This window comes from Gopherus flavomarginatus, chromosome 7 (assembly GCF_025201925.1).
Source record: "Gopherus flavomarginatus isolate rGopFla2 chromosome 7, rGopFla2.mat.asm, whole genome shotgun sequence".
Taxonomy (NCBI): Eukaryota; Metazoa; Chordata; order Testudines; family Testudinidae; genus Gopherus; species Gopherus flavomarginatus.
The window spans coordinates 1,760,650-1,778,035 of NC_066623.1; the positions used below are offsets into that span (position 1 = coordinate 1,760,650).

General features: G+C 56.0%; 2 protein-coding genes across 3 annotated transcripts in view; one reads left to right on the forward strand and one right to left on the reverse strand.

The window, feature by feature from the left end:
• The window catches only part of NOP16 (NOP16 nucleolar protein), a 141,578-nt gene that overhangs the window by 111,677 nt on the left and 12,515 nt on the right, over window positions 1-17,386 (forward strand). The window lies entirely within an intron of this gene.
• The window catches only part of CPLX2 (complexin 2), a 73,521-nt gene that overhangs the window by 39,793 nt on the left and 16,342 nt on the right, over window positions 1-17,386 (reverse strand). The window contains exons 1-2 of one of the 2 annotated variants that reach the window (XM_050961816.1): window positions 13,628-13,647; window positions 5,024-5,062 (exon numbers count right to left, since the gene is read on the reverse strand). The gene's annotated coding sequence lies outside the window, so the exon portion shown is untranslated. Of the gene's footprint in view, window positions 1-5,023; window positions 5,063-13,627; window positions 13,648-17,386 lie in introns of those variants that run through there. The other variant, XM_050961814.1, reaches the window with a different exon arrangement.

Sequence of the window (17,386 nt, forward strand, 5' to 3'; positions counted from 1 at the left end):
GACTAGTCACTTCACCCCTCTGTGCCTCAGTTTCCCCATTTGTAAAGTGGGGCAAACGATACTTCCCTATCTCCCAGGGGTGGGTGCCAGGTGCTCAGACACTGGATGCCACAGAAAAGGATCAAGGAGAGTCCTGTGGGGCTATGGATCAGGTCCTAGGGGAGGTGGGCAGGATCAGGGTTGTCCATGCAGAGCAGACTAGGAAGGCAGGGCTCTTGCTAAGGTCACCTGCTTTAGCTGCATCTTTAGCACCCAGCAAAGCTCTTACCAGCTTGGTAGGGAACATGCCCCGCAGGGGACACGCCCCGCGACATGGCGCTGAAAAGCTTCACGTCCTAGTGCCGGCCGAGACCACGCAGGGCGAAAGGGCTCTGGGCGCGCGGTGCTTTACACAGCAGGGCCAGCCCTGGGCTGCAGCCCGGAGCAATGGGGATGGGCTCAGGGAGAGCGGGCAGATCTGCTTCACTTGCCCACTGGAGACGGGTGCCGGCATACACCGGGGGGAGCCTCTGTTCAAGGAGCGGGGAGGGCTCAGCTTTCCAGAGTCATTTGATGTACTAGCCATGCAGTGCAGCGCAGCGCAGCGCTCACCGGCAACCCCACGACAACGACAACCCAGCGCACTCCAGCCACCCCACAATGACGACGACAAGCCAGAGCACTCCAGCCACCCCACAATGATGACGACAAGCCAGCGCTCACCGGCAACCCCACGATGACGACAAGCCAGTGCACACCAGCCATCCCACAATGATGACAACCCAGCGCTCACCAGCAATCCCACAATGACGACAACCCAGTGCTCACCGGCAACCCCACAATGACGACAACCCAGCGCTCACCGGCAACCCCACAACAGCTGAAAGGAAGACGGCTTTCAGGGTCATTTAAGCCCCCCGAGTTAAAGGGCTAGGTGCTCAGCTGCCGTACGTTATGTGAACAACCACACATTGCTGTCAGCTCTCCCCGGCCAGCAGCCTACTTTATAAAGGATTATCTGGACCCAACTCCCAGTCAGATATTTGGCTTTTTGCGAGTCTGGCCGAGAGGTGCTGGGAAATGTAATCCTCCTCCAGGAGCCCAGCGATTCGGGAAGCTGGCAAGGAGCAGGTTCCTGCGGAAAGGGGAGCTTGGGACGAGGAGGGATGGGGCGTGCGTGTTACACCGTGGCTGGAGTTGATGTACTTGCAGGCCCTGGGCCATGGGACCTCGAGATGCACAGGAGTGTTTGTGTCCAAATGATGGATTGTGAAGTGTCAGGGGAAGCAGATGAACATGGCGGAGGAGAAGTGATCTATTAGCAGCAGCTTGTAACCAGAGCTGGGTGGCAGGGTGGGGAGAGCCGAGACGGGCAGAGGGAGGGGTGGGGGCACTGGAGACAAGCACAGAAGCCTGGGCAGCCCTGGCAGGGTACAAGGATCAGGCGGTTCCTCTGGCAGGGCGGGGCATGATCACTGAGCTGCCCCGCAGGGAAAAGGCTAAGAGGGATGTCAGGGACCAGAACTGCCCCTCGATCCTGTCCTGCAGCCCCCCACACCCCGAGAGGTGAAGGGGAAGTGCTGCCAGAGGAGCACTGTCAGGGGTAGTGTTTCACTCCCCTTGCACGCGGCCCGCTGCAGGGGAGAAGGTGATCCCCAGCGGCCATCGCGTAGGGCCCCTCTGGACCTCTCAACACACAACGACCAGCCATGCTGTGGGGACAGGGCCTTGCTCTTTGCACTGCAGTGTGGCTGGATGGTCACAGGACACCTTGTGACACAGGGAGAAGGCTCTCACCTGCCCTTGGTACCTGCACAGAGGGTCCGTAATGAGCATTGAGGGGTTGGTCCAGCCAGGGGAAGTGGCTGGGTCTTCTGCCTCTGAAGGCAGTGGTGAGTGGCTAGTACCCAGGGGCTCACCTGCCTGCTGGAGGGGCATTTGCTCAGTGCCGGCGGGGCACAGGCCATGGGGGAATAACCTTCCCAGCCAGGTCCTTCTCCGGCCATAAACCAGCCTGCTGGGGCAGGGGGCTGAGCATCTCCCTGCTGTGGAGGCAGCCGGGTGCAGGGCTTTGCAGGTTCGCTGAGACACTCTCCCTGCCCTCCCTCACAGTGCTTGTGAAGCCTCAGTCCTGGGATCCAGGCAGATCTGGCAGCCACCTCCCCGGGATCTGTCCTGATGGATTAACTCCTTGGAGCACGTTCCCTGGCCGGGAGAATGAATCCCAGGCCCTGCCGACATGGAGACCGGCCGTGTGGCCTGGCGGGAGCCGAGCCTGAGATCTGTCCTGATGGATTCGCTCCTTGGAGCACATTCTCCTGCTGGAGAGAGCGAATCCCAGGCCCTGCCGACACGGAGACCAGCCGTGTGGCCTGGCGGGAGCTGAGCCCGGGGTCTCCTGGCAAGGCAGCATGATCCAGTCCTGCCAGAGCAGAGTTCAGCCCCGCACCGCAGAGCTACTCCCCAGCCAGGCGAAGGGGCTGCAGCCAGCACTAAGTGCATGGACTCACCAACTCTGAATGTGTGGGCAACCTGGCAACAAGTGAATCCACCCTGGACAGATGCAGGGTGACCCCATTGCAAGGAACACCTCCCTCACTCCCTGCAGGGGCTGCGGGTTAGCAGGGATCCCAGGAAATGACTCTATTCTTCCCTAGCAGAACAGGCTTTGTCTGCAGAAGATCCAGTTCTCTGTCACTGCAGGCTTAAGCCTATGACCCTTGTCTCCTTTCCCTGCCAGACAAGAGCCTCGCACCCGGCATGCTGGAGCCAGGGATGCCCTGTCGGGATGAGCTCTGGTTTGACCCTGTTCCAGCTGCCAGTGCCTGGGACTGTGGTAAGCAAATGAGGACTGGAGCCCAGGTCCCTGCGCACTCGCTCCCCAGGCTGAGCTAGTCCCGTCTCCTTGCTGGCCCTAGCACGGCTACTCCAGGTCCCCGGCACAGTCACCACCTTCCCCGATAGCCTCAGAGACCAACCGTTCCGACCATCCCCGGCCCCCAGCTCTCCAGCCACCCCAGCTGTGCGGTTCAACGGTGCCACTGCAGTGCTGTGTGGGGACCTCTCTCCGTGACATCACTGCCAGCACTGCTGCAGGCTCGGACCCCGGCTCCCCCAGCAGCTGGGCGGTGGGCGGGAGAGAGACATTGCTGCCTATTGTATTAAAAATAATCCAGCCGAGTGGAAATTCATTACAGATAAGTGTGACAGCCGGGGAATGAACGAGCTCATCTATCAGCACCTGACAAGCGCCTCCTTTGTTCCTAGGCTGGGTCCTTAAGCCTTTGCGGCTCAGAAACCTCTGAGCTGGTTAGGTGCTTTCACACCCCCAGGCACTACAGCACATCCCAGCCTGGCCAGGTGCTGGGGCCAGTCGAACCAGACTCGGGCCCAGGCACTGCCATCCCCATGTGCCACCTCTTAACTGGCTGGGTCAGCGGCCAACTACTCAGTGCAGGAAGGCTGCGTTCCCTCGGCTCGTGGTACCCGCAGTGCCCGGTAGGCTCGGCCCTGAAACTCGCCGCCACTTGGGGGAGGGGAAGCCCAAAGCACCACTCACGAACACCAGGAGATGATGAGTGTGTTAGGAACCTGCCCTGATACACCAACCCTGTGCCTGCTGCACAGGTCCCATCACGGCCTGCGGCGAGCCAGGGGCAGCTGAGAGCAGCCGATGGCATGTGTGGGGAACCCTTCGGCAGGGGAGGAAAGTGTTTCCCCAGCCAGGTCTTCCAACTGGGCTTTGCAGCATTTTGCAAGGGGGAGGGGAACATTGTTCTGAGGACAGAGCAACAGCCCCTGAGCTCCACCACCCACCTCAGGGAGCCTTTTCTGAAGGGGGCGTCTCCCTTGCACACCTGGGGACTCATCACACAAAATTCTGCACATGGAACAAGAGCGGGGGAAGAGAGGACAGACTGAGCCCCTGTGTGCTGCTCACACCCTTTCAGCAACACCCCCAAAGCACTAGAGCTGAGTGAAGAGGCACATTAATGCCCGGTCAATATAGCAACGGCTTAGAAAAGGCCCCAGTGCTTTAGCTGCTGCTACCAAATGAGCAATGAGGACAGAAGTCAAAGCATGCTGAGCCAAACCTCCCCAGCCACTGCCATCCCGTGCCTGGCGGCAGAATGGATCTAGGCAGGCAGAGCTCAGGAGAAAGTCAGGTTTATTGACTGATTTCAGTTTCTTTCCAGCTCCCTGCTGGACACGGCACTACAGCTCTTCTAACAGAAGCCCGAATGCACCACCACCATCTAGCTGCTTTGCCCCATTTTATCCACATGGGGCCAGTGCGACACAAAGGGCCCCAGGCGTCTGGCCCCAGCTCCCCCCAACCCCAGTGACACGCCAACAAAGCCTTCTCCCCTGGGCACTCTGTCCAGACCCGAAACACTGCAACACGCACCAAGCAGGGCCGGTGCTTCCATTTAGGCGTCCTAGGTGGTCGCCTAGGGTGCTAGGATTTGGGGGGGCAGCATTTTGCCACCCTTGGCGGCAATTCGGCAGCGGGCGGGTCCTTCCGTACTCTGGGTCTTCGGCGGCAATTCTGCGGCAGGTCCTTCACTTGCTCCGGGACCCACCGCCAAAGTGCCCCGAAGACCGGGAGCCGCGGAAGGACCCCCCCCCGGCCGCAGAATTGCCACCAATGACCGGGAGCGTGGAAGGACCCCCACCTACGTCGCCAAAAACCCTGGCACCGCTCCTGCCACCAGGTCAGAGCCCTCCACAGGAGTTCAGTTCAGTACCACCAGCTCACAGGACGTCTCAGGCCGAGGGAAGGCACAGGGCAATATTGCAGGGTACAACCAATCCCACGAGAACACCTGGGGTTAGGGTGGGTCACAGGCTAACTTTCATTCGGTCCCGGTCGATCACAGCACATCGAGTTTGTTCCCAGTGATATGGTAATAGCCAGGGCCTGAGTCTTTCCCTGGGAGTTCCTGGATGGAAGGGGAGATATGGGCCGTAGTGGGCCAGCGCAGCCTCCAGGAAGTTATCTCCTTGGGCACGGTGAAGCCAGAAGGGGAGGTTTGGTGCTTACCTTAATCTCCACCCTGGGGCTGTGGCTGGGCAGCAGAGCCTGGGGAGAGAACAGAGATGAGTGTGACAATCCAAAGACAAGCTGTGCTCAGGAGGGGGAAGGAAGCTCCCAGGGGTTGGGATCACAGACCCGAGGGCCGCCGGGTTGAGTATCCGACAGTGGCAGCACAGGGGGCTGCAGAGGAAGGTGTAGGGACCCTGCAGGGGAAGATGGGGGATCTGCCCCCAAGCAGGTCTCCTCCCAACCCCGTGATTAGAGATTGGCTCTCAGACGACCTGTGAAGCTCAAGGGCAGGAAAGTTCAGGGAAAGTGACAGTACCAGGGGGCTCAGATACCCAGGGGATGGGCCCGACGCAGAACAGCTTAGAAGAGCAAGCGGATGTAAACTTTCTCATGCATATTCATGAGCTTTCTCTTATATTTTCCTCAGCCCTGTTTTGGACGATGAGAGACACCCCCTCGCCCTGCTCCCCCGCTCCCGGCTTCCACATGTACATGGTCTCTCATATACGGTCAGGCCCTGGCCTTGCAGGCAACAAGCACAGCGACTCCTCCAGCACCAGCAGGCAGAAGGAGCTGGGGGAAACCAGTCTCACAGCCCTATGAGTGAGTGCGGGCCCAGTTCAGTGACAAACAAGGTCACTAGGGACCAGGGCCAGGCCCTGGAAGGCTGCCCTGATGCTGACAATCCAGCTGACTGGCTACTCCCCTTCCCAATATAACGGCCCTGACAAGCCCCCAGCGACCAACCCTGCCAGTTCCCCGTTTGACGAACTGGAAATGTTCTTGAGGTGTTCTTTGAATACTGGGTGAGGTGGGGTGCAGTGCCTTCTGGGTTTAATACGCCCAAAGAGGGATGAGCGCAGCCTACCAGACACCAAGGCCCTTTCCTGCAGCTCCTGGATTGCCTTGCAAGTCAGGAGCAGGCTTGGCCCCCTTTGGCCTGGGAGAGCTCAACTGATCAGTGCCCAAGAGCTTTAGGCACCTGAAGATGTAGCTAGGTGCCTACCTGATTTTTTAGGCACTGAACGACCCTGGAGAATCTGGCCCCAGGACACCATGTAAGCAGAGTCAGGATAAGATCTACCCTGACATCTGGTGGAAAGAATTTCAGAGAGTGTATTTGCATAGGCACGCCTACCCTATCCCAGACTGCCGAGCTGTGGGACTGCTTGGTGACAAATGACTCACCCTCAGTTGGGTGGTACTTGCTAGACAAGGGACATGGGTTCCAAAACCCAGTGAATTGAGAGAGGCTGGGGACAGGTATCTGTGCCTGGTGGTGCAGTCGCCTTGTGGAGCCAGAAGCACCAGTTCCACCCCCTCCTCTCTCCACTGTGGAATGTCAGAGTTGATTTTTTTTTTTATTCCCTGAAGAATCTAAATGCAGGTTATTGAGCTGAACTTTGGGCTAATGGTGCACTAGCACTGGGGCTCCCCTACTAAGAGTTGAACTCACTAAAGAGCTGAAATTACTGAACTGAGAGCACTGAGTACTGTGCTAACTAGTGGGGGAGCCTGAAGATATACTGTGGAACAGAGCAGCTGGCGGAGTGGAGCAGTTGTGGGGACGGCTGGAGTGGACCACGGGACAGCTGGTGGCAGCAGAGCGGCTGGCAGAGTGGAGTAGCTGTGGGACGGGTGGAGCGGCCCACAGAGTGAGCGGAGCTGAGCAGTTTGCAGAGCAGCTCATGGAGCAGAGCAGCTGCTGGAGCGGAGCAGTTTCTGAGGACGGCTGGAGGAGCAGAGTGGAGCAGCTGGTAAAGCAGAGCAGTTCGTGGAGAAGGCAGAAGCAGAACCCACGAAGAGGCAGGGCAGTTGGCCCCGGACCACGTAAGGTGCCCCTTTCTACACAGGCTGGGGGGAGGGACCTCTACAGATAAACTCTCGAACTCTGGGGTGGCACTGACCAGAGACTTTTGGGTTGTTGGACTTTGGGGTGATTGGACTTAAACCCCTAAGGGGAAAAAGGACAGTGCCAAACGTACTTGGAGGTGGGTTTTTGTTTATGGTTTGTGTTATAACCCTGTTTGTGGTGTTTCTCCAATGGGATGCCGCATTGATTCCGTCCTTTATTAAAAAGATTTTGCTACACTCAGACTCCGTGCTTGCGAGAGGGGAAGTATTGCCTCCTAGAGGCGCCCAGGAGGGTGTGGTATGTGAGTGTCCCAGGTCACTGGGTGGGGGCTCGAGCCGGTTATGCATTGTGTTACTGAAACGGAACCCCTGGATACTGAACCCGGCCCTTGTTGCTGCCAACTCAGAGGGGCAGAAGGGTTACACCATGTTCAGAGGTTGCTAGTCAACAGCGTCCAAAGAGACCTCTGCAAATGCAGCAGTGAGTCCCGCTCGCTGCCTGGCTGCCGCCCCCGCTCATGGGCAGCAGACGTGCACTTCAGGTCCCCTCAGCAGGAACCGGTGCAGGGTGGTAACAGCCAGCGCTTGTCTGAGTGGCCTGCGGGAGACGGTCTCAGAGCAGCCTCTGGGGAAAACACCCCATTGCAGCATTGACGAGCTGAGCACCAGCAGCACTCTGCAGAGCCCCGCAAGGATGAGGTCAGCAGCCAGCCCACATGGCTGCTGCCCCTGTCCTGCCCCTAGCCCCCCACCCCCTGCATCCCGAGCTTTGCTCACAGCAGCAGATGAGCCGGGGTGCCCATCTGCCCAGCCGGCGCAGAGCGAGGCGGCCCAGGAAGGTTACCTGAAAGGCCAGGGTCCAGGGAGCAGGCAGGTGCGGCTCGACCTAGGATGGCGGTGGAGGAACAGGGGAATGGTCTGGCATCACCAAGGTGAGCAAGAGCCACAAGCTGCCCAAACCGGCCCTCCCCAGAGAGCGGAGTGGTGGGAGGGGCAGCAGGAGGCAGCACGTAACAGAGAACAATTCAACCTGGCTACGCTGCAGCTGAACTCCAGGCCTGCCGCAGCATTAGCGCAGGGCAGTTATTTATCCCCCCATTGCCCTGCCAGCCACTGCAGAAAATAATTATCAGCTCTCCTCATCTGTAAAGAGAATTAAAAGCAGTTAACTCCATTTACAGAGGCTTTGTTGTGTCGGTTTTCCCCAGGCTGCTGCGTAAGGAGATTTCCACGCAGCCACTCATGCCTCTTTTAGCAGGTTGTCTTCTGGAGGTAACTGGGTTTTGGAAGAGGCTGTTTAAAATGCGTAACCTGCCTTGTAAACAAAACCAAACCAGCACCTGCTGAACAGAACAAACACTGGCTCCCTCAAAGGAGAATTCCCCCATCCTGCTGCTGGAGACATGCGGCAGCCCAGGCACCCTCAGCATGCAGTGGCAGGGAGCGCCGTGGCTAGCAAGCCCAGTGATGAGGGCCATGCTGACCCCTTGGCAGATGGGTGGGTCTGGGCCGTTGAGAGCACCAGGGGTTTTGCTGCCAAGCCTGGAGGCGCCTCACCCATGTCCTGGGAAATGCCAGGGGACAAGTCCTGGAAACCCAACATCACCCCTTTGGTGTCAGGGGAGTGGGAGTGGAGTGACGCTGGAGCGGCTGGGAGCAGAGTCTGGCCCGACGGCTTTTAGAGCATTTGCCAGGCTCGGTGGGTGAGCTGCTGCTGGGTGTTAGCCTGGCCCCAGCACCCCACTGGGTGAGGGGGTGTGTGGGGGCATCACTAATCGGTGCCTGGGTCTGAGTGCCGGTGCACGCTGGCAGCCTGGGGACTGCGGTGACTTCTGTCTGCAAACTGGAACAGCATTGGTAGGATAGGCTGTCTGCCCACCGCCAGCTGCTCTGCATCAACCCCAGCCTGGAGGCGCCCCCTCCCCGCCCCCCTGTATGGCTTGGGCCTCTGGTAGCCACCAGGGAACACCACAGGTGTGGCTGCGGACACCTATGTGTGACACCGGTTCCTTTTTCAAGGAGGCTCTCGAGTTCCTTGGGTGAGGTGTGCAGCTGTGCAGGGGATCGCCCAGAGCTCCCACCTGACCTCCAACCCCCCGCCCTCTTCATGGGGCATCGAAGCCTTTTCTTGCACTCGGAGCGAGCGACTGGTCACCTGTTCTGAGCCCAGGCACTAGAGAAGCCACCATTGTACTGTCCTCTCATCCAGCTGGGAAGGAAACCGAGCATGCCCCCCAATGCACCAGAACACATGCTTCAAACCCAGTGCAGCCCCTAGAGGTTAACTGCCCCCCATCTCCCTGGAGACCAATCTGCTTTTATTCTCCTTATAGACTCATAGACTCATAGGTCAGAAGGGACCAATCTGATCATCTAGTCTGACCTCCTGCACAAGGCAGGCCACAGAACCCCACCCATCCAATTTTATAACAACCCCTATCCCAGGACCGAGTTATTGAAATCCTCAAAAATGGTTTGAAGACCTCAAGCTGCAGAGACACCACCAGCAAGCGACCCGTGCCCCACGCTGCAGGGGAAGGCGAAAAACCTCCAGGGCACCTGCCAATCCGCCCTGGAGGAAAATTCCTTCCCGACCCCAAATATGGCGATCAGCTAAACCCTGAGCATGTGGGCAAGAGTCACCAGCCAGCACCCAAGAAGGAATTCTCCGCAGCAACTCAGTACCCATCGCATGCAACATCTCCCCGCAGACCATTGAGCAGACCTGTCTGGTGGTAATTCAAGATCAATTGCCCAAATTAACGATCCTATCATAACATCCCCTCCATATACTTATCAAGCCTTGTCTTAAAGCCAGGAAAGTCTTTTGCCCCTACTACTTCACTCGGAAGGCTATTCCAGAACTTCACTCCCCTAATGGTCAGAAACCTTCGTCTAATTTCAAGTCTAAACTTCCTAATATCCAGTTTATACCCATTCGTCCTCGTGGCTACATTAGTACTAAACTTAAATAATTCCTCTCCCTCCCTAACGTTAACCCCCTTGATATATTTATACAGGGCGAGCATATCCCCTCTCAGCCTTCTTTTGGCCAGGCTAAACAAGCCAAGCTCTTTGAGTCTCCTTTCATAAGGCAGTTTTTCCATTCCTCGGATCATCCTCGTAGCCCGTCTCTGAACCTGTTCCAGTTTGAATTCATCCTTCTTGAACATGGGACACCAGAACTGCACACAGTATTCCAGATGGGGTCTCACCAACGCCATATACAACGGTACTAACACATCCTTATCCTTGCAGGAAATACCCCGCCTGATGCATCCCAAAATCGCATTTGCTTTTTTAACAGCCGTATCACATTGGCGACTCATAGTCATCCTGCTATCAACCAGTACCCCAAGGTCCTTCTCTTCCTCCGTCGCTTCCAACTGATGCGCCCCCAACGTATATCCAAAATTCTTATTATTAATTCCTAAATGCATGACCTTGCACTTTTCACTATTGTATTTCATCCTATTTCTATTACTCCAGTTTACAAGGTGGTTCAGATCTTCCTGAATAGCATCCCTGTCCTTCTCCGTGTTAGCAATACCCCCCAGCTTCGTGTCATCCGCAAACTTTATTAGCACATTCCCGCTCTTTGTGCCAAGGTCAGTAATAAAAAGGTTAAATAAGATCGGTCCCAAAACCGATCCTTGAGGGATTCCACTGGTGACCTCCTTCCAGTCCGACAGTTCACCTTTCAATACGACCCTCTGGAGTCTCCCCTTTAACCAGTTCCTTATCCACCTTACAACTTTCATATTCACTCCCATCTTTTCCAATTTAACTAACAGCTCCGTGTGCGGAACCGTGTCGAACGCCTTACTGAAATCTAGGTAAATTATATCTACCGCATTTCCTTTATCTAAGTAATCCGTCACCTTCTCAAAGAAGGAGATCAGATTGGTTTGGCACGATCTACCTTTAGTAAATCCGTGTTGCAATTCGTCACAATTACCATTGACCTCTATGTCCTTAACTACTTTCTCCCTTAAAATTTTTTCCAAGACCTTACATACTACAGACGTCAAGCTAACAGGCCTATAATTACCCGGATCACTCTTATTCCCTTTCTTAAAAATAGGAACTACATTAGCAATCCTCCAGTCATACGGCACAACCCCCGAGTTTATCGATTGCTTAAAAATTCTCACTAACGGGCTCACAATTTCACGCGCCAGTTCCTTTAATATCCTCGGGTGGAGATTGTCCGGGCCCTCCGACTTCGTCCCATCGAGCTGTTCAAGTACGGCCTCTACCTCAGTTGCAGTAATATCCACTTCCATATCCACATTCCCGTTTATCATCCCTCCATCATCGCAAGGTTCCTCATTAGTCTTATTAAAAACCGAGGCAAAGTACTTGTTTAGATGTTGGGCCATGCCTAGGTTATCCTTAACCTCCATTCCATCCTCAGTGTATAGCGGCCCCACTTCTTCTTTCTTTGTTTTCTTCTTATTTATGTGGCTGTAGAACCTTTTACTATTGGTTTTGATTCCCTTTGCAAGTTCCAGTTCAATGTGGCTTTTAGCCTTCCTCACTTTATTCCTACATGTTCTGACCTCAGCAAGGTAGCTTTCTTTACTGATCCTGCCTTCCTTCCACTCCCTGTAAGCTTTCTGCTTTTGTCTAATCCCCTCTCTGAGTTGCTTGCTCATCCAGTTTGGCCTACAACTCCTGCCCATGGTTCTTTTCCCCTTTCTCGGGATGCAGACTTCCAACAGTCTCCGCAGCTGTGACTTAAAGTAATTCCAGGCCTCCTCCACATTTAAATCCACTAATTCCTCCGTCCAATCCACTTCCCTAATTAATTTCCTTAACTCTTTAAAATTAGCCCTCGAGAAGTCAAAAATCCTAATCGCAGATCTACATTTGTTTATCCTTCCATCTAGTTTGAACTGAATCAGCTCATGATCACTCGAACCAAGATTGTCCCCTACCACCATTTCTTCTACGAGGTCCTCACTGCTCACCAACACCAAGTCTAAAATGGCATCCCCTCTTGTAGGTGCTTCAACTACTTGATGAAGAAATCCATCTGCTATCACATCCAGAAAAATCTGACCCCTATTATTCGTGCAAGTACTCGTCCTCCAGTCTATATCCGGGAAGTTGAAGTCCCCCATAATCACACATTTCCCCTTTGTGTTTACTTCATTAAAGACATTAAAGAGGTCTCTATCCATATCCCAATCCGATCCCGGCGGTCTGTAGCACACCCCAAGCACTATCTCAGGGGAAGCTCTAGTTGCTTTTTTACCCAGCGTGATTTTTGCCCAGACGGACTCTGTCTTATCCATTCCATCGCATCTTATTTCGCTACATTTAATTTCATCATTGATGTACAAGGCTACTCCACCACCTTTGCCTTTCTTCCTGTCTTTTCTGAACAGCACATAGCCTTCAATACCCGTGCTCCAGTCATGAGTCCTTGAGGCTGGTGCTCAGACTTGGCCCCCACCAGTCTCCAGTGCAGCCCATTCTCCTGCCAGCACAAACAGGGAAAGGTGAGTTTCATTCCCCAGCGGGTGAATCTGGGGAACACCTGCAGGGCACCTCTGCCACCTCTCCAGCCTGGCACTCAGCAACCAGGGCATTTGCCCAAGCGTCCAACTGCACAAAAGCGTAGAGCACACAAGCACCCTCCTATGCACAGGTGTTCATGCACGCAACGCCCATCTGAGCGTGCTCATCTTCAGGGAAACAAACAGCTACCCTCTTGTGTGTGCGTGTGCACACACACACACAAGAGCAAACTCCAGAATTAGCATGCAGAAGAGCCGGTCTTCTAACGCAAACTCTTTTGCAGCGCAAGCCGCAGGGAGAGGGGGGCCTGCACACCCTGAAAACTGGGGGAAAGGCCTTGGTCTGAGGGAGCTCACCATGAGTGGTGCCAAAAGCAACACTGCACAGCCTTTACAAGAGGGGGATGGGAGGCGGGGAAGGGATTTAACTGTTCCTGGAATATGCAGGAGGACTGAGGTGGCCGAGTCACAAACTAGCACCCCATGCAAGCTACCTCCACTGGACCCTGACCCCCTGCTATTCCAGCCCTGGGTTCCCAACATACAGCTTGGCTGGGGCCATTCAATCCCAAGCCACAGCCCCCTGTTATCCCAGCCCTGGGGTCCCCATATACAGCTCGGCTGATGCCCTCCTGGCCCACAGCTCCCCACTATTCCAGTACTGGGCATCCCAAACACAACTCTGCCAACACCCCTTGGTCCCAACGTGCAGCCTCTCCCCACTATCCCAGTGCTAGGACTGCCCCCTGGCCCACACCTGTGCAGATACCTGCAGCTTTCCCACTCCAGCCAGCTCTGCATAGTGCACCTCACCCAGGGAAGGCCAGCAATCATTACTCATCTCAGATGTGCACTTTTTATTCCTCTTTGCTTTGCCCCAGGAGTCCCCATTCAAAGTTTTACTCTACTGTTCTTAGCACAAACCAAATCCACTGCAATGCTTGAGATTAACCCAAACCTAGCGGACTGGAAGCTCTGACAACAGCAGCTGGGTGGACGACAAAGCTGCAGCATGTAAGCAATTAAAAGAGCAGCAGTAAGGACATGAAGTAGCTACCCAAACACACCTGGCTTCCCAAAGGATTTCTGTCCCCCACTTTGCAGATAGGGAAACAAATTCAGAAAGTATAAGTGGCGTATCCCAATTCACACACAACTCCTGGGCTGAGCTGGGCACAGAAACCAAGAATCTTGTTATCCAAAACTTGCTGTAGCTACTCACCACCTCCACACAGCCCCCAAACCAGACAGCTGGCTGCAGGGAGCAGCGCTCTCCCTCTCATGCAGTGGGAAACCAATTCACAAGTTGTCAGCAGCTAACTGCCTTCCAGCCAACCACAGCTGTTCCAGCACATGCTTTTCCTTCCCAAGGATGTTTGCTGGCTTGCAAAGTAAACACAGGCAACCAGGGCAACCAGATTTCCCAAGTCTGTGGCTATTATTACCCAGAATACACTGGGGCACATGCGTAAATTATTTTATGCACAAATTGTCCATTGGCCACGAGGAATTGCAGTCCTCTGTATAATGAGGTCCATCACTAGCCAATACCAACCTGCTGCTTGACTCTCCTTGGCTTGCTGGAGGAGACAATGCACGGACTGGTCTCCCCAGTAACTCTGAACTGTGAACAGCTTTCCCAGGGGCAGTGGTGAGGGAGGCTGTAGTGTAGATAGGGCACAGGGAGTTTTGTTTCTCTGTTGTTGGCTCCAGTTACAAGAGCTCTTTCTATACCCCTGTTTCCACCATTGTTACCAGCAGGAGACTGACTGGCCAATTTCCCAGTGCAGAAGCCCCCGTCCCCTCCCTCTGACGTTCTCTGGATCCGCACACAAATGAGTTCAAATTATGTCCTGAATGCTGTACCTCTGCAGTGCCAGTGACAGGATTCAGATCCTGCTGAGGGGAACAGGGCAGGGGCATGGGGTGATGCCTAAGGCAATGGAGAGGGAGCTGGCCATTGGTCCCCAGGTTCCCCTCAAGGCAGCCCCAAGGCGGAAGAAGAGCCCCTGGACATGGGGGAAAGAGAAAAGTGGGATAGGCAGCAGGATACTGGGGTTCTTCAGATTCCTTAGGAGACTCTGGTGCTGGGGAAAGGGGCCGGGCTGACAAGCTGAGTGAACGGCACTGGGTAGGTGCAGCCTGGGTGGTGCCAGGGTAGGCCCTGCTCACGTGACTAGAGGGGCCATCACCAGGGGCGAGAGGGTGATGGGAGCCTGGCTAGCTAGTGCCCTGGCACTGCTGGGGAGCACGTCTCTGCACCTTAACAAGGTGCCACCCAAACACACATTCCAGTGCTAGGAACGTTCCAGGAGCGATGGATCGAGCTGCACCCCACCTGCTGCCAGCACCGCCAGCCCCCGTGTTCTCCAGGGCAGCCCCTGAGGGAAGTGCTCCCTGCCTCCTCCCACTACCCCCTGCCCACCATGGGGCCGGTCCCCGTTGGGCCCAAAGGAGCAGTTTCCTTGTTTTCTAACTGACCCAGTAAACCAGGGACCTGTTTCCCTGACAGACCCATGGGCCTGACCTGGGACCTGGGGCAGCAGCTCTGGCCCCAGGCCCTGGTCTTCGTGGGAGACTCCAAGGGCAGACGTGGTGTGAAATCCTACAAGCAACCCCCTCTGGGTTGCGTCTCGCCTCCAGGAGGCCAGGTCCCTACGCCCCATGGCTCTGGGGAGTCCCTGGCTGCTCCCACCATTCCGGGACTGCTCCATGACCCAGGAGAAGGACTCCTTCGTGACCCTGACGCCTGGGCAACGAGGAAGGTGCCCCAGTTAGCCCCAGGGCAGCTGTGGGATGCGAGTCCCAGAATCAGAGCTGGGGGTGGGGGGTGGTTTGGGGGTTCAGTGATGGAAGCAGCAGGTCCCCTGCTGGCAGCCCCTTCCCATGAGGGTGATTTTCTGAGCAGGAATGCCCGGCTCGAAGGGGTGGGCAGAGCTTGGCTTTAATAAACACAGCTCAATGGCTGCAGGGCACAGCCTGGGCGCCTCTCACTGGCCTGCTCCCTTGTAGCAAGGGCAGCTCCCCACCTCCCCTAGCTGCAAGAGGCCCAGTCCCTGCAGGCCGCTCCTTTCTCCAGAAGGGCTGGGAAGGAGCGTGGGGCCTTGAGGGTGGAGGAGGTTTAACCCCTCATTGAGCCTGACCCACAGGATCTGCACCCATTTGAGTGCCCAGTCGGATCAGAGTGAATCAGCATAACCGATAGGCAGGCTCAGGGCATCCCGCTTGGCAATGGTCCCATGCTGCCTGCACAGCACCTCCTGCTGGGAAAGGATGGGACAGGGAGCGCCCCAATCCATTCCCTACAGTCCCTTCTGGTGGGCCTGGGTAGACAGGAAACGCTTACAGCCAACCTAGAATGCATCGGGCATTAGTCATGTGATGCTAATCTCTGGAATCGCTAATGTGTCCCCAAGACAAACGTTTCCCCAGGCTTGGTTATTCTCCTGTTTCGAATGGGAACAGACTGTTCTACGCAGGCACGGCCCTTCCCCGCAGGTTTGCCAGTGCAGAGCCCAGGCCTTCACTTGTAATGAAACAGGTGCTGGGGCCCAAACATTTACGTGCCGGGGCTCAAGCAATGTTTTTACACTCATAACTGATGCAGCAAGGCCAGAGGTGCCGGGGCTCTCAACCGCCAGGCCCGGAGGTGCTGGGGCTCTGAATGGCCAGGCCCAGAGGTGCCGGGCTCTGAACTGCCAGGCCCAGAGGTGCCGGTCTCTGAACTGTCAGGTCCGGAGGTGTCGGTCTCTGAACCGCCAGGCCCAGAGGTGCCAGGGCTCTGAACCGCCAGGCCCGGAGGTGCCGGCCTCTGAATTGCCAGGCCCAGAGGTGCTGGGGCTCTGAACCGCCAGGCCCGGAGGTGCCGGGGCTGTGACCTCCCAGGCCCAGAGGCGCCGGGCTCTGAACCGCCAGGCCCAGAGGTGCCGGGGCTCTGAACCGCCAGGCTCGGAGGTGCTGGGGCTGTGAACTGCCGAGTCTAGAAGCACCGGAGCTCAGCCCTGCCAAGCTCTGGCACAAATTACGCTCTGGCTGGGCCCTGTGTGTGAGTACGCAGAGAGGGTTAATGAGAGGTGAAAGCAAAGTGGTGCTGCTGGGGAAGACCCACTGTGCCAGCAGCAAGAGCACAGAGCTTGGACTGGGACCTCACTTCACTGTTTAAAACGGCTCAACCCAGGTCTCTCTGCCAGCCAGGCCAAATCCCGAGGGCCCTTCCCCCCAGGCAAAGATCTCACTGATCTCAGTACAGAGACCCCCATCCTGCCATCCAACCACCTGGGCAGATTCCTGCATTCCTGTGGAGCTGCCCCTGTAGGTCCCACTTTAGGACCGGGGTTTAGCAGGGACAGCAGGGTGAGAGAGAGATGGACGTTTGCTTTCAGTGTAATATACGGAGCCAGGCCCAGCCCCGCTAGCTGCTATCTGCTGGGTGCTGCTCAGGCTGGTGGCAGGAACTGGCTGCTGGTTTTTAACTTGGTGGTTGCCCACTTCACAGATTCCAAGGCCAGAGGGGAGCATTGTGCTGCATCTGACCTCCCGGATGGCACCGGCCAGAGGCCTGCCCCCAATTATCAGCAATAGTAAATGTCTGTCACCGTGGAAAGACGCAACCCACTCTTCACCTTTGCTTTGCTGCCAGCGCCTGTTTCCCAAAATGCAGGTAGGTGTGCTCCTGGGCACTGGGCTGGGCTCCCCCTTCCCTGGAGTCGTGTTTCTCTTGCCCCAGGTGCCTGTGCTGGCAGTCGGCTTGGATTTTCTGCTGCATGGCTCATTGCTGCTGGGCTATGGCACAGGAAGATCAGGCCACGGGGAGAGCAGCGGCACCATATGGCACCCTGTGCAATTATTGGTGTGTGTTTCCTGAGATGCTGTTTGCAGGCACTACTTGTAAATCATTGTCGGAACAGCCTGGACGATTGTTTGGCCCATTCCGGGTCTGTGTGTTTCCGTTTCTGAGACATAGGAGAAGCTACTACGGGAA